Source organism: Nerophis lumbriciformis, linkage group LG02 (genome assembly GCF_033978685.3).
Source record: "Nerophis lumbriciformis linkage group LG02, RoL_Nlum_v2.1, whole genome shotgun sequence".
Taxonomy (NCBI): domain Eukaryota; kingdom Metazoa; phylum Chordata; class Actinopteri; order Syngnathiformes; family Syngnathidae; genus Nerophis; species Nerophis lumbriciformis.
In genome coordinates, this window is record NC_084549.2 from 63,863,404 (window position 1) to 63,874,723 (window position 11,320).

Below are 11,320 nucleotides of genomic sequence, written 5' to 3' on the forward strand. Positions count from 1 at the left end.
AAAATTGGGCTCTCTGCACTCTCAAAGTGCATGTTGTTGCCAAATGTATTTCATATGCTGTAAACCTAGTTCATAGTTGTTAGTTTCCTTTAATGCCAAACAAACACATACCAATCGTTGGTTGGAAGGCGATCGCCGAATTCGTCCTCGCTTTCTCCAATGTCGCTGGCTGTCGTGTCGTTTTCGTCGGTTTCGCTTGCATACGGTTCAAACCGATATTGCTCAATAGCTTCAGTTTCTTCTTTAATTTCGTTTTCGCTACCTGCCTCCACACTACAACCATCCGCTTCAATACATGCGTAATCTGTTGAATCGCTTAAGCCGCTGAAATCCGAGTCTGAATCCGAGCTAATGTCGCTATAGCTTGCTGTTCTTTCTGCCGTGTTTGTTTGTGTTGGCATCACTATGTGACGTCACAGGAAAATGGACGGGTGTATATAACGATAGTTAAAATCAGGCACTTTGAAGGGTTTTTAGGGATATTGCGTGATGGGTAAAATTTTGAAAAAAACTTCGAAAAATAAAATAAGCCACTGAGAACTGATTTTTAATGGTTTTAACCCTTCTGAAATTGTGATAATGTTCCCCTTTAAGTAAAGTCTGAATGTCAGACAGTTAGCTTCATCTTTTGACACTTCTTCCACTCCCGTCCTTGCACGCTACACCGCTACAACAAAGATGACGGGGAGAAGACGCTGCCGAAAGTGAGCCACGTAAATAAGACCGCCCACAAAACGGCGTATCCGGAAGCGACTGTCAGAAAGCGGCTTGAAGATGATCTGTAAAACATCATCTGTGCAACATTTTGTCCATAGAACCACCATTACATGTTATGTAGACCACAAGGAAGTGTTTTGCATTTAGAAAAAAATAATTAAAATATGACTCCTTTAATGGGCCCTATATATGAAAAAAGATCAAACATAGACCATTCATCGGCAGTGCGCCTTATAATCCGTTGCGCCCTATTGTCCGGAAAATACGATACTAAAAATGCCAGGAGTTAATAAATGATATACCTGTGTGCAGATTTTTAAACATCACAACATGCTTGTTTCCTTTTGAGGAAGTTAGATAGCGTTGGTGTTTGTTGTACGTTGTTATTGCTGCTATATTTACTGTCCTTTGTTTCCTTTTTTTTTTTTTTATGTCAGCACTGGGCCTGTCCCTGCTTTTAAACGGATCATTATTTGTTTTTATTGTAACAGCCTAATGAGCAGCACCGTTAGAGTATAAATAAATATTCATGAATTAATTGGTCATCTTTGTTAGCATATGCCAAGAATGTCCTGAGCTGAATTTAAAATCAGATGGCTAAATTACAGCTACTGAATAGGTTTATTCTTCATAATCTGATTAGTCGACTCATCGTTAAAATAATCTATGGCTAGTCTACTATTAAAATACTCATTAGAATATTTTCCGGACTGTAGGGCGCACCAGAATATAAGCCACACCCACTATTTTTTAGAAGAAAACGTTTCCATATATAAGCCGCAGATATATACGTTGTGAAATTAGCTATTTATACAGAAATATTCTGTAAATGTTTATTTACATAACTTTATTGTTTCCAAACGGTGTCTAACACGGCAGTAAAATGGCTGATCAAACAAAACAGAAGTTATCGTCATGGACCCAGCAGCTGCAGAAACTAGCTCTCCAATCAGCTAAACAGACTCAATAACACCACGGTGACGTTTTGGTGAATTTATGAAACTGAAACATGACAACAAAAATTGTCATTGTAAGTTAATAATACTAACACAGACACTCGTAAATGTTTTAGCATATTCGCTAATGCTAATGACGTCATTAGCATTATGATAGCGCGTACATATGTGCATGAAAACACTCCTACAGACTCCAAACATGGGATGGCTTATGAAGTATGTACAGTTTTAGCTTTATTGCAAAACTTACAAACGTTTCTTGGAGTGATAAAGGAGGAATTTTGAAGGAAGAAAGTTTGATCATATTACGCCTATACTGGCTCACCTGCACTGGGTTCCTGTGCATTTAAGATGTGACTTTAAGGTTTTACTACTTACGTATAAAATACTACACGGTCTAGCTCCATCCTATCTTGCCGATTGTATTGTACCCTATGTCCCGGCAAGAGATCTGCGTTCAAAGAACTCCGGCTTATTAGTGATTCCCAGAGCCCCAAAAAAGTCTGCGGGCTATAGAGCGTTTTCTATTCGGGCTCCAGTACTATGGAATGCCCTCCCGGTAACAGTTAGAGATGCTACTTCAGTAGAAGCATTTAAGTCCCATCTTAAAACTCATTTGTATACTCTAGCCTTTAAATAGACCCCCTTTTTAGACCAGTTGATCTGCCGTTTCTTTTCTTTTCTCCTCTGCTCCCCTTTTCCTTGAGGGGGGGGGCACAGGTCCGGTGGCCATGGATGAAGTGCTGGCTGTCCAGAGTCGGGACCCGGGGTGGACCTGTGCATCGGTTGGGGACATCTCTGCGCTGCTGACCCGTCTCCGCTCGGGATGGTCTCCTGCTGGCCCCACTATGGACTGGACTCTCACTATTATGTTGAATCCACTATGGACTGGACTTTCACAAAATTATTAGACCACTCGACGTCCATTGCATCCGGTCTCCTCTCCAAGGTTCCTCATAGTCGTTCACATTGACATCCCACTGGGTTGTGAGTTTTTCCTTGCCCTTATGTGGGCTCTGAACCGAGGATGTCGTTGTGGCTTGTGCAGCCCTTTGAGACACTTGTGATTTAGGGCTATATAAATAAACATTGATTGATTGATTGACATTGAATCCATACGAGTAAAAACGCTATGGACGGCTAAAAAACTGAACGGCACTTTGTTTGAAAGGGGGAAAAAAAGAACTTCCGGTAAATGGAAGGACACTGCAGCACATGCAGTGAGCAAACTAGTCCAAAAGATGGCACCTAAGCACAAACAATAGCACACCCTCTTGGTGTTTTTGCTTGTTTTTATAAATATTTTTTAGCGAAAAAAAATCCATAAATTACCCGCTCCGTCCTTTAAGCCGCAGGGTTCAAAGTGTAGAAACAGAAAGAAAAAAAACAATCCGAGCAACGAGTCAACGGAATGGTTCAGATTTCTTTTTCATAAATCGTCGCGTCCCTCGTACTAAACGTTCACCGTGGCTCACACTGTCAAACCCGAAAAAAATTGCAAAAGTAGACTATTAAAAATATGCTGCATTACATTCTTGCTGGATAAATCCTCTTAAAAACAGGCCCGGAGGCGCTCATGTGAACGCACCCTTTGGCAGGTCAAACCCTCTCATAGGAGGACAAACTGTATTTTGTGCACCAACTTGAACTGTATTCACTATTCTAGCCCAAAGATCCATTCATTCATTCATCCATTCGCGGACCAAAGACAAACAGCATCCCACTGAGGCCAGGAGGCCTTTGTACGTTTGAGAGTGTGTTTGTGTGTGTGTGTGTATGTGTGTGTCCTAGCGAAGGCAGAGCTTCCATTAAGACATCAGAGTATCCCAGCGCTCCCCTCTGACACCATCAGCTCCGGTTTCATCGCTGAAATCGAGACGGCGAACTCGGGAGCAGAACGGCAGACAGAGATAAAGACGTTTTTTTGTTCCCCAACCTCTTCTCTTGTAAATCGGCACTGCAGGACACTCTGTCAAAAGGACGCATCAGCATTTTTTTAAAGCATCGGGAGACTAACAGTTAGCATTCTCCCAAGAGTAAGTCGGTGTTGTCATCCGCAGATTTATGCTGATTGAGACAAATCAAAGTTGCGCGGCGGGATACTGACGCAAGTCTTTGGTTTGTGCCACCGTCGCTGACAAGGCAACATAAAACACTCCAAATCTATTTTGTCACAGCTCAGTTATGAATTATTAGCAACGTTGGCTGCGCATGCACAGTGTGATGAGATTCAACACACAAAAGTCAGCTTTAACCAAGATAAAAAGATTATTTTTTTGTGCTGCAAGTGTACCTAATAAGATGTTCAGTCAGTTTTAATGTTATTTTCCCACATTTTTTGACTACTGGCCACAATATTAATAGCTTGGCTCCAAGTTCCAGATTTATAGCATTAAAATGGCTTTCATCCCCCTCCTCCGGCTTCCATCTGCTCCAACGTCTCACTCTTCATTCTTGCTCGCTTCTATAAGCAGCAGTATATTCAGCTTCAAAAATATAAGGTTGTAAATCCTCATTTGTCCAAAAATAGTCGTCTTCGTTGAATAGAAAACATACTCGTGTTTGATTCCAGAAGTAGGAACACAAAAAAGGTATTGCTATAAAGATGATTTAATTCATGTATTGTTATTATTAGAGATATCCGATATTCCGATATTGTCCAACTCTTAATTACAGATAACGATATCAACCGATACCGATATATACAGTTGTGAAATTAACACATTATCATGCCTAATTTTGTTGTGATGCCCCGCTGGATGCATCAAACAATGTAACATGGTTGTCCAAAATAAGAGAACAACTTCAACTCAAGTTATGGAAAAAAGTGCCAACATGGCACTGCCATATTTATTATTTAAGTCACAAAGGGCATAATTTTTTTTAACATGCCTCAAAACAGCAGCTTGAAATTTGGGACATGCTCTCCCTGAGAGAGCATTAGGAGGTTGAGGTGGGCGGGGTTGAGGGGATAGTGGGGGGTGTATATTGTAGCGTCCCGGAAGAGTCAGTGCTGCAAGGGGTTCTGGGTATTTGTTCTGTTGTGTTTATGTTGTGTTACGCTGCCGATGTTCTCCCGAAATGTGTTTGTCATTCTTGTTTGGTGTGGGTTCACAGTGTGGCGCATATTTGTAACAGTGTTCAAGTTGTTTATACGGCCACCCTCAGTGTGACCTGTATTGCTGTTGATCAAGTATGCCTTGCATTCACTTGTGAGCGTGTCTTAAGCCGTAGATATTATGTGCCTTCAAGGTTTATTGACGCTCTGTACTTCTTTCGACGTCCGTGTACACAGTGGCGTTTTAAAAAGTCATCGATTTCACTTTTTAAAACCGATACTGATGATTTTGAAACCGATACCGATAATTTACGATATTACATTGTAAAGCATTTATCGGCGGATACTATCAGTAGTCCGATATTATCGCACATCCCTAGTTATTATAAATGTAAAACAAAGCTGTGAATATTAACCCTAGTTGTACTTAGTTCTTTAAAGTGTTACCTTGTATTTTATTTCACTGTGTTATTTTAATATATTGATTGACTGTATGGTGTGTACGAGTATATTATTTATTCCAAAGCCCAGCTAGGGACAATAATTGGAAATGAGCAATAACTATAAATGACTTTTGCAGGGCATATCAATCACATTAATCATTTTTGGAACTATGTTAAACTGTGTCGTCCCTATTCAAATACAATCATATTATACATTTGTACTTTTATTGTATATTACCAACTGATGTTTTTGTCAAATTCACTACTTTATTGATTGATATGTGTAGAGATGTATCCTTTTACTCTTAAAAAAGGTAAACTGGTACACAATGTACACAGGAAGTGAACAAACTGAGTAACTGTCGTGACATGGAGAATTACCGGTACTACTTATTTTCTTGTAAACCTGTTGATGTACTGTTATGCACATTGGGGCTGCAGCTATCGATTATTTTGGTAATCGAATAATCAATCGCTTCGTTTGTACGATTAATCGGATAAAACACACTTTTTATCCTCAATGCATATTTTAGGCAAAATATATTTTTCTTTATTAATTTTTTCCCAATAAATGTACATCATCAACATTGAAATTGCACTTTTAATATGTGTACATTATTAAAAATAAAAAAATAAAAACTCTCCACCGGTCGCCACCACATCACGATACCACCGCTTTCATGTGTGCTCTATTGCAACGGCTGTGCGAAAACTATGTTCGCCAAAACTCAATGCGGTCCAGATTTGATCATTTTTTTATTAGGTACACTCATCAAACGAGTAGGGATGCAACGATTAACAGTAATAAAAATAGAATATAACTTTGGGAAATTAGTTTGAGACCACCAAAAAAACCTGGAAACAGAAAGAATGATGGGTCACCACTTGGTGGCGCACTGTAATGATACCGTATTTAATTAAAATCATCCAAAAACCGTGATTGATAACCAAACTTTGATAAAATTATGGCTCGACTAGTTTAAATTGTAACACAAAAACAAGACACATTAATATGGCTCTTTTGAAGCCAGAAAAAGTGTTTCCCCTGCCAAGATTTGTGTCTATTTATTTTTGTGACTTAAAAAATAAAATAAAATAGTTTGTTTAAGTACTTATTGAGCACATTAAACAATACCGCGATAATAATGATAACCGCGATTATTTTGGTCACAATAACCGTGCTAGGAAATGTTTATATCATTACATTATGGAGAGAAATGACTGCCAAACCTCTACAAACACACAAACATGTTTGAACTTACACCCAACGATTCGCAAGTAAAAATAACATTTTTCTGCAAGTAAAAGTGAATTATATTTATATAGCGCGTTTTCTCAAGTGACTCAAAGTGCTTTACATTGTGAAACCCATTATCTACATCTTACCCAAGGACACAACGGTTGGGACTCGGATGGCGGAAATGGGAATCGAACCTCAAGTTGCTGGCTCGGCCGCGCTAACAAGCCAGCCACACCGCCCAATTTTGTACTTAAATTTTTTAAATGTTTTTTTACTTGCCAATTTTTTTTTTTACGAGCGAATAGTTTTTTTAAATTGCAGAAAATCGTTTTTATACTTGCAAATTGTTTTACTTGCAGAAAATGTTTTATTTTTTACTTGTGAATCAATTTTTACTGACAGAAAACCGTTTTTTTTTTACTCTCGCAACGTTTTTTTTTTTTTTACAGAATTTTTTTTTCTACGTTTTTTTACTTGCTGAAAAAAAGTTTTTCTTGTGAATCCATTTTTTACTGGCATTATTTTTTTACTCTAATAGTTTTTTTACTTGCAGAAGATTGTTGTTGTTTTTTACTCTCAAACTGTTTTTTTACGTTCAAAATTGTTTGTTTGTTTTTTATTTGTGAATCATTTTTTTACAACAGAAAATTGTTTTTTTTTACTCTGGCAAGATTTTTTTTTTTTACAGAAAATTTGTTTTTTCTTATGAATAAATTTTTTACTGGCAGAAAAAATATATACTTGCAGAATTTTTCTGAATTTTAAAAAAACTTTTGAATCAATTTTCTTACTTACAGAAATAGTTGGTTTTTACTTGGAAATTGTTTTTCAATTGCAGAAAATTGTTTTTATACTTGCGAATTACATTTTTTAATTGCAGAAAATTTTATTTATACCTGCCAATAGTTTTTACTTGCAGAAAATGTTATTTTTTTTCCTTGCAGAAAATGATTTTTTTACTTTTAGAAAAGGTTTTTTTACTTGCGGAAAATAGTTTTTACTTGCGGAAAATAGTTTTTTACTTGAGGAAAATTGTTTTTTACTTGCGGAAAATTGTTTTTTACTTGCGGAAAATTGTTTTTTACTTGAGGAAAATTATTTTTTACTTGAGGAAAATTGTTTTTTACTTGCGGAAAATAGTTTTTTACTTGAGGAAAATAGTTTTTTGCTTGAGGAAAATAATTTTTTACTTGCGGAAAATAGTTTTTTACTTGCGGAAAATAGTTTTTTACTTGAGGAAAATTGTTTTTTACTTGAGGAAAATTGTTTTTTACTTGAGGAAAATTGTTTTATACTTGCGGAAAATAGTTTTTTACTTGCGGAAAATTGTTTTTTACTTGCGGAAAATTGTTTTTCAATTGCAGAAAATTGTTTTTATACTTGCAAATTATATTTTTTAATTGCAGAAAATTGTATTTATACCTGCCAATAGTTTTTATTTGCAGAAAATTGTACTTTTTTTCCTTGCAGAAATTGATTTTTTTACTTTTAGAAAAGGTTTTTTTAACTTTCGGAAAATAGTTTTTTACTTGCGGAAAATAGTTTTTTACTTGCGGAAAATAGTTTTTTACTTGCGGAAAATAGTTTTTTACTTGAGGAAAATAGTTTTTTACTTGAGGAAAATTGTTTTTTTACTTGCGTAACATTGTTTTTTACTTGCGTAAAATTGTTTTACTTGCGTAAAATTGTTTTTTACTTGAGGAAAATTGTTTTTTACTTGAGGAAAATTGTTTTTTACTTGAGGAAAATTGTTTTTTACTTGAGGAAAATTGTTTCTATACTTGCGAATTATATTTTTTAATTGCAGAAAACATTTATTTATACCTGTCAATAGGTTTTACTTGCAGAAAATGTTAGTTTTTTTACTTGCAGAAAATTGTTTCTATACTTGCGAATTATATTTTTTAATTGCAGAAAAAATTTATTTATACCTGTCAATAGGTTTTACTTGCAGAAAATTATTTTTTTACTTTTACAAAAGGTTTTTTTTACTTGCGGAAAATAGTTCTTTACTTGCGGAAAATTGTTTTTTACTTGAGGAAAATTGTTTTTTACTTGAGGAAATTTGTTTTTTACTTGCAGGAAATAGTTTTTAACTTGAGGAAAATAGTTTTTTACTTGCAGGAAATAGTTTTTAACTTGCAGAAAAATATTTTTTGTACTTGAAAATGTTTTACCTTAGAATTTTTTTTTTTAATTGAAGAAAATTATTATTGTGGAGTTTTGGCAGTCATTTCACTCCATATTACATCCCTACAAAAGATTAATCGAAGCAACAGAATATCAATCAAAGCTCTTTTCTAAAAGGGACTAATAGGTTCATTGTTGCAGCCCAACTGCTATGTAGCGTGCCTGACATAACCATACCCACTGTGTCAGGCTGGTAACATACATGCAACAATCAATGCAAAATGTCCTGATTTGTCCTCATGCTGACACGCAGACATGCAATGGAGCCTAAGGCGTCTGTCCTGATAAAGAAGCAGCAGATGGAGTTTACATTCTCCCACAAGGCGAAAAGGGAAGCGAGTGTGATGACTATCTAGCAGAAAACTGATCAAATCAAGCCTCTCCAAATGGGACAGGCAGGAGGAAGGGCGCCCAGAGACAGAAGGAGGCTTAGGGAAGTCATTAAGTGGCAATCAAGCTTGTCAGACTGCACACTGCTTGCTTGCTGCCTTCCTTCCTTCCTTCCTTATCAGGCAATGTTCCCTCTGCGGCTCTCCAGCCTGGCCTGCTGACAGGTCACCATGCAGGCTGGAGGAGGTGATGGAAAGTAATTCCTGCAAGACCGTGGGACACTTTCGCGCATGCGCGGGAGAAGAAAAGAAGAAGAGTCCAAACAGGTGCAACAAAGGATACCCCCAGTCATAACTTCCTAGCCGGGACCATCACTTAATGAGCTGCCAGCCCTTCTTGAGGGACAGCAGCCCGGCCATGACTTTGGTTACACCGCAAATAAATGTGTGAAGGAATATATAGACTCACCGTGAATTCAGCGACGCTTTATTCCCCGCTAGCTCGGCGGCTTCGCCAACTTGCTAGCGAGCTAGCTGACCGGCAACATCAAGCCAACAAAAAATATATCATTTATCCCACTTCTGGGCTTGGCGAACACATGAAAAAAAAAATAGAACAAGCCGAAAAATGGGAGGAGAAAAACAGCTTGAGGATGAGGAGTTGTGAGGGATAAATGTGCTCCGCGGAGGAGGAGAATATCCGCTGAGTGACAGCTCGTCTCCACGGCGTCCTTTGTTGTGAGCCCCTTCAACGTAAACACACACTGACCCCATGCTCGTCCGCGACACCGCCGAGAGGGCGGGGACGAGCGCGGAGGGACGTCATGACGTCACCGACGTAGGCGCAGCAGGCTGGGAAGTGTAGTTCGCCCAGATCGCCACTTGGGGCGCTAACACTACTTGTTTTTTTAAAGAGTTTATCACAAGTGTTTTTCAACTTTTTTTGAGCCAAGGCACATTTTTTTTCATTAAAAAAAAAAAATAGGGAGGCTCACCACCAGCAGAAAAGGTTAAAAAATGAAACTCCACCAGGTTGTCGTGCCTTATTTTGAGTTGGTTGCTGCTTCCTGTGTGTAGTGCTTTAGTGCAGGGGTGTCAAAGTCAAGGCCCAATGAATGATCTATGTTTGATTAGTATTAGAACCATCCCGCAGGGACCCCATCAAGTATTACACGGTTACTCTGCCGAGCTCTAGACAGTACAGACACTCAACAACGGCACATTATTTACGTATTATAATTACTTGTGTGCAAAAAATATTTTTAACCCAATTAGGTGAAATTACTTAATAGACTGTATCTCACGGCACATTAGTGTGCCGCGGCACAGTGGTTGAAAAAGACGGCTCTATACCAATGGTCCCTGACTACAGGTCCGGTCACCGGTACCGGTCCGTGAAGCATTTGCTACCGGGCTGCAGAGAAACATTAGATAAAATATAAACGACTGCATTTTCTCCGACTTAACTTCCGCTCGTCCCACTAGACCAGGGGTCGGCAACCTTTTACCACTCAAAGAGCCATTTTGACCCGTTTCACAAATTCAAGAAAACAATGGGAGCCACAAAACTCTTTTTAAATTTAAAATGAAATAACACTGCATACAGTTGTTTTTTTTTATTTGTGCTATGTATAAACCAGACACGCTCCCAATTTTTCCAGGAGACTCCCAAAATTTAGGGCAAGTATTCTCTCGAATGTCTGCTGATTTTCACCAAAACGACAATAATAAGGGCCTGCCGTGGTGGCGCTGTCTTTAGTGCCCTCTACAGGCTGTATAAACAGCGTGCCAGCCCAGTTACATGTTGTATGCGGCTTCTGCAGACACATATAAGTGTCTTAGTCAACAGCCATACAGGTTACACTGAGGGTGGCCGTATAAAACAACTTTAACACTGTTACTAATATGCGCCACACTGTGAACCCACACCAAACAAGAATGACAAACACATTTCTGGACAACATCCCCATCGTCGCACAACATAACAAATACCCAGAATCCCATGCAGCACTAACTCTTCCGCCCCCCCAACCCCCTCTCTGGGGGGGGGGGGGGTTTGGTGGTAGCGGGGGTGTATAATGTAGCCCAGAAGAGTAAGTGCTGCATGGGATTCTGGGTATTTGTTCTGTTGTGTTTATGTTGTGTTACGGTGCGGATGTTCTCCAGAAATGTGTTTGTCATTCTTGTTTGGTGTGGGTTCACAGTGTGGTGCATATTAGTAACAGTGTTAAAGTTGTTTTATACAGCTACCCTCAGTGTGACCTGTATGGCTGTTGACCAAGTATGCCTTGCAGTCACTTAAGTGTGAAGGGCAGAGCCTGCATACAACATGTGACTGGGCCGGCACGCAGATAGTGTAAAATCGGACGCTAAAGGCACGCCCTCAA

General features: G+C 38.4%; 1 protein-coding gene across 1 annotated transcript in view; it reads right to left on the reverse strand.

The window, feature by feature from the left end:
- peli1b (pellino E3 ubiquitin protein ligase 1b) overlaps positions 1–9,697 on the reverse strand; it is a 72,915-nt gene extending 63,218 nt beyond the window's left edge. The window contains exon 1 of the mRNA XM_061966393.1: positions 9,403–9,697. The gene's annotated coding sequence lies outside the window, so the exon portion shown is untranslated. The remainder of the gene's footprint in view (positions 1–9,402) is intronic.
- Positions 9,698–11,320: the final 1,623 nt, after the last annotated feature.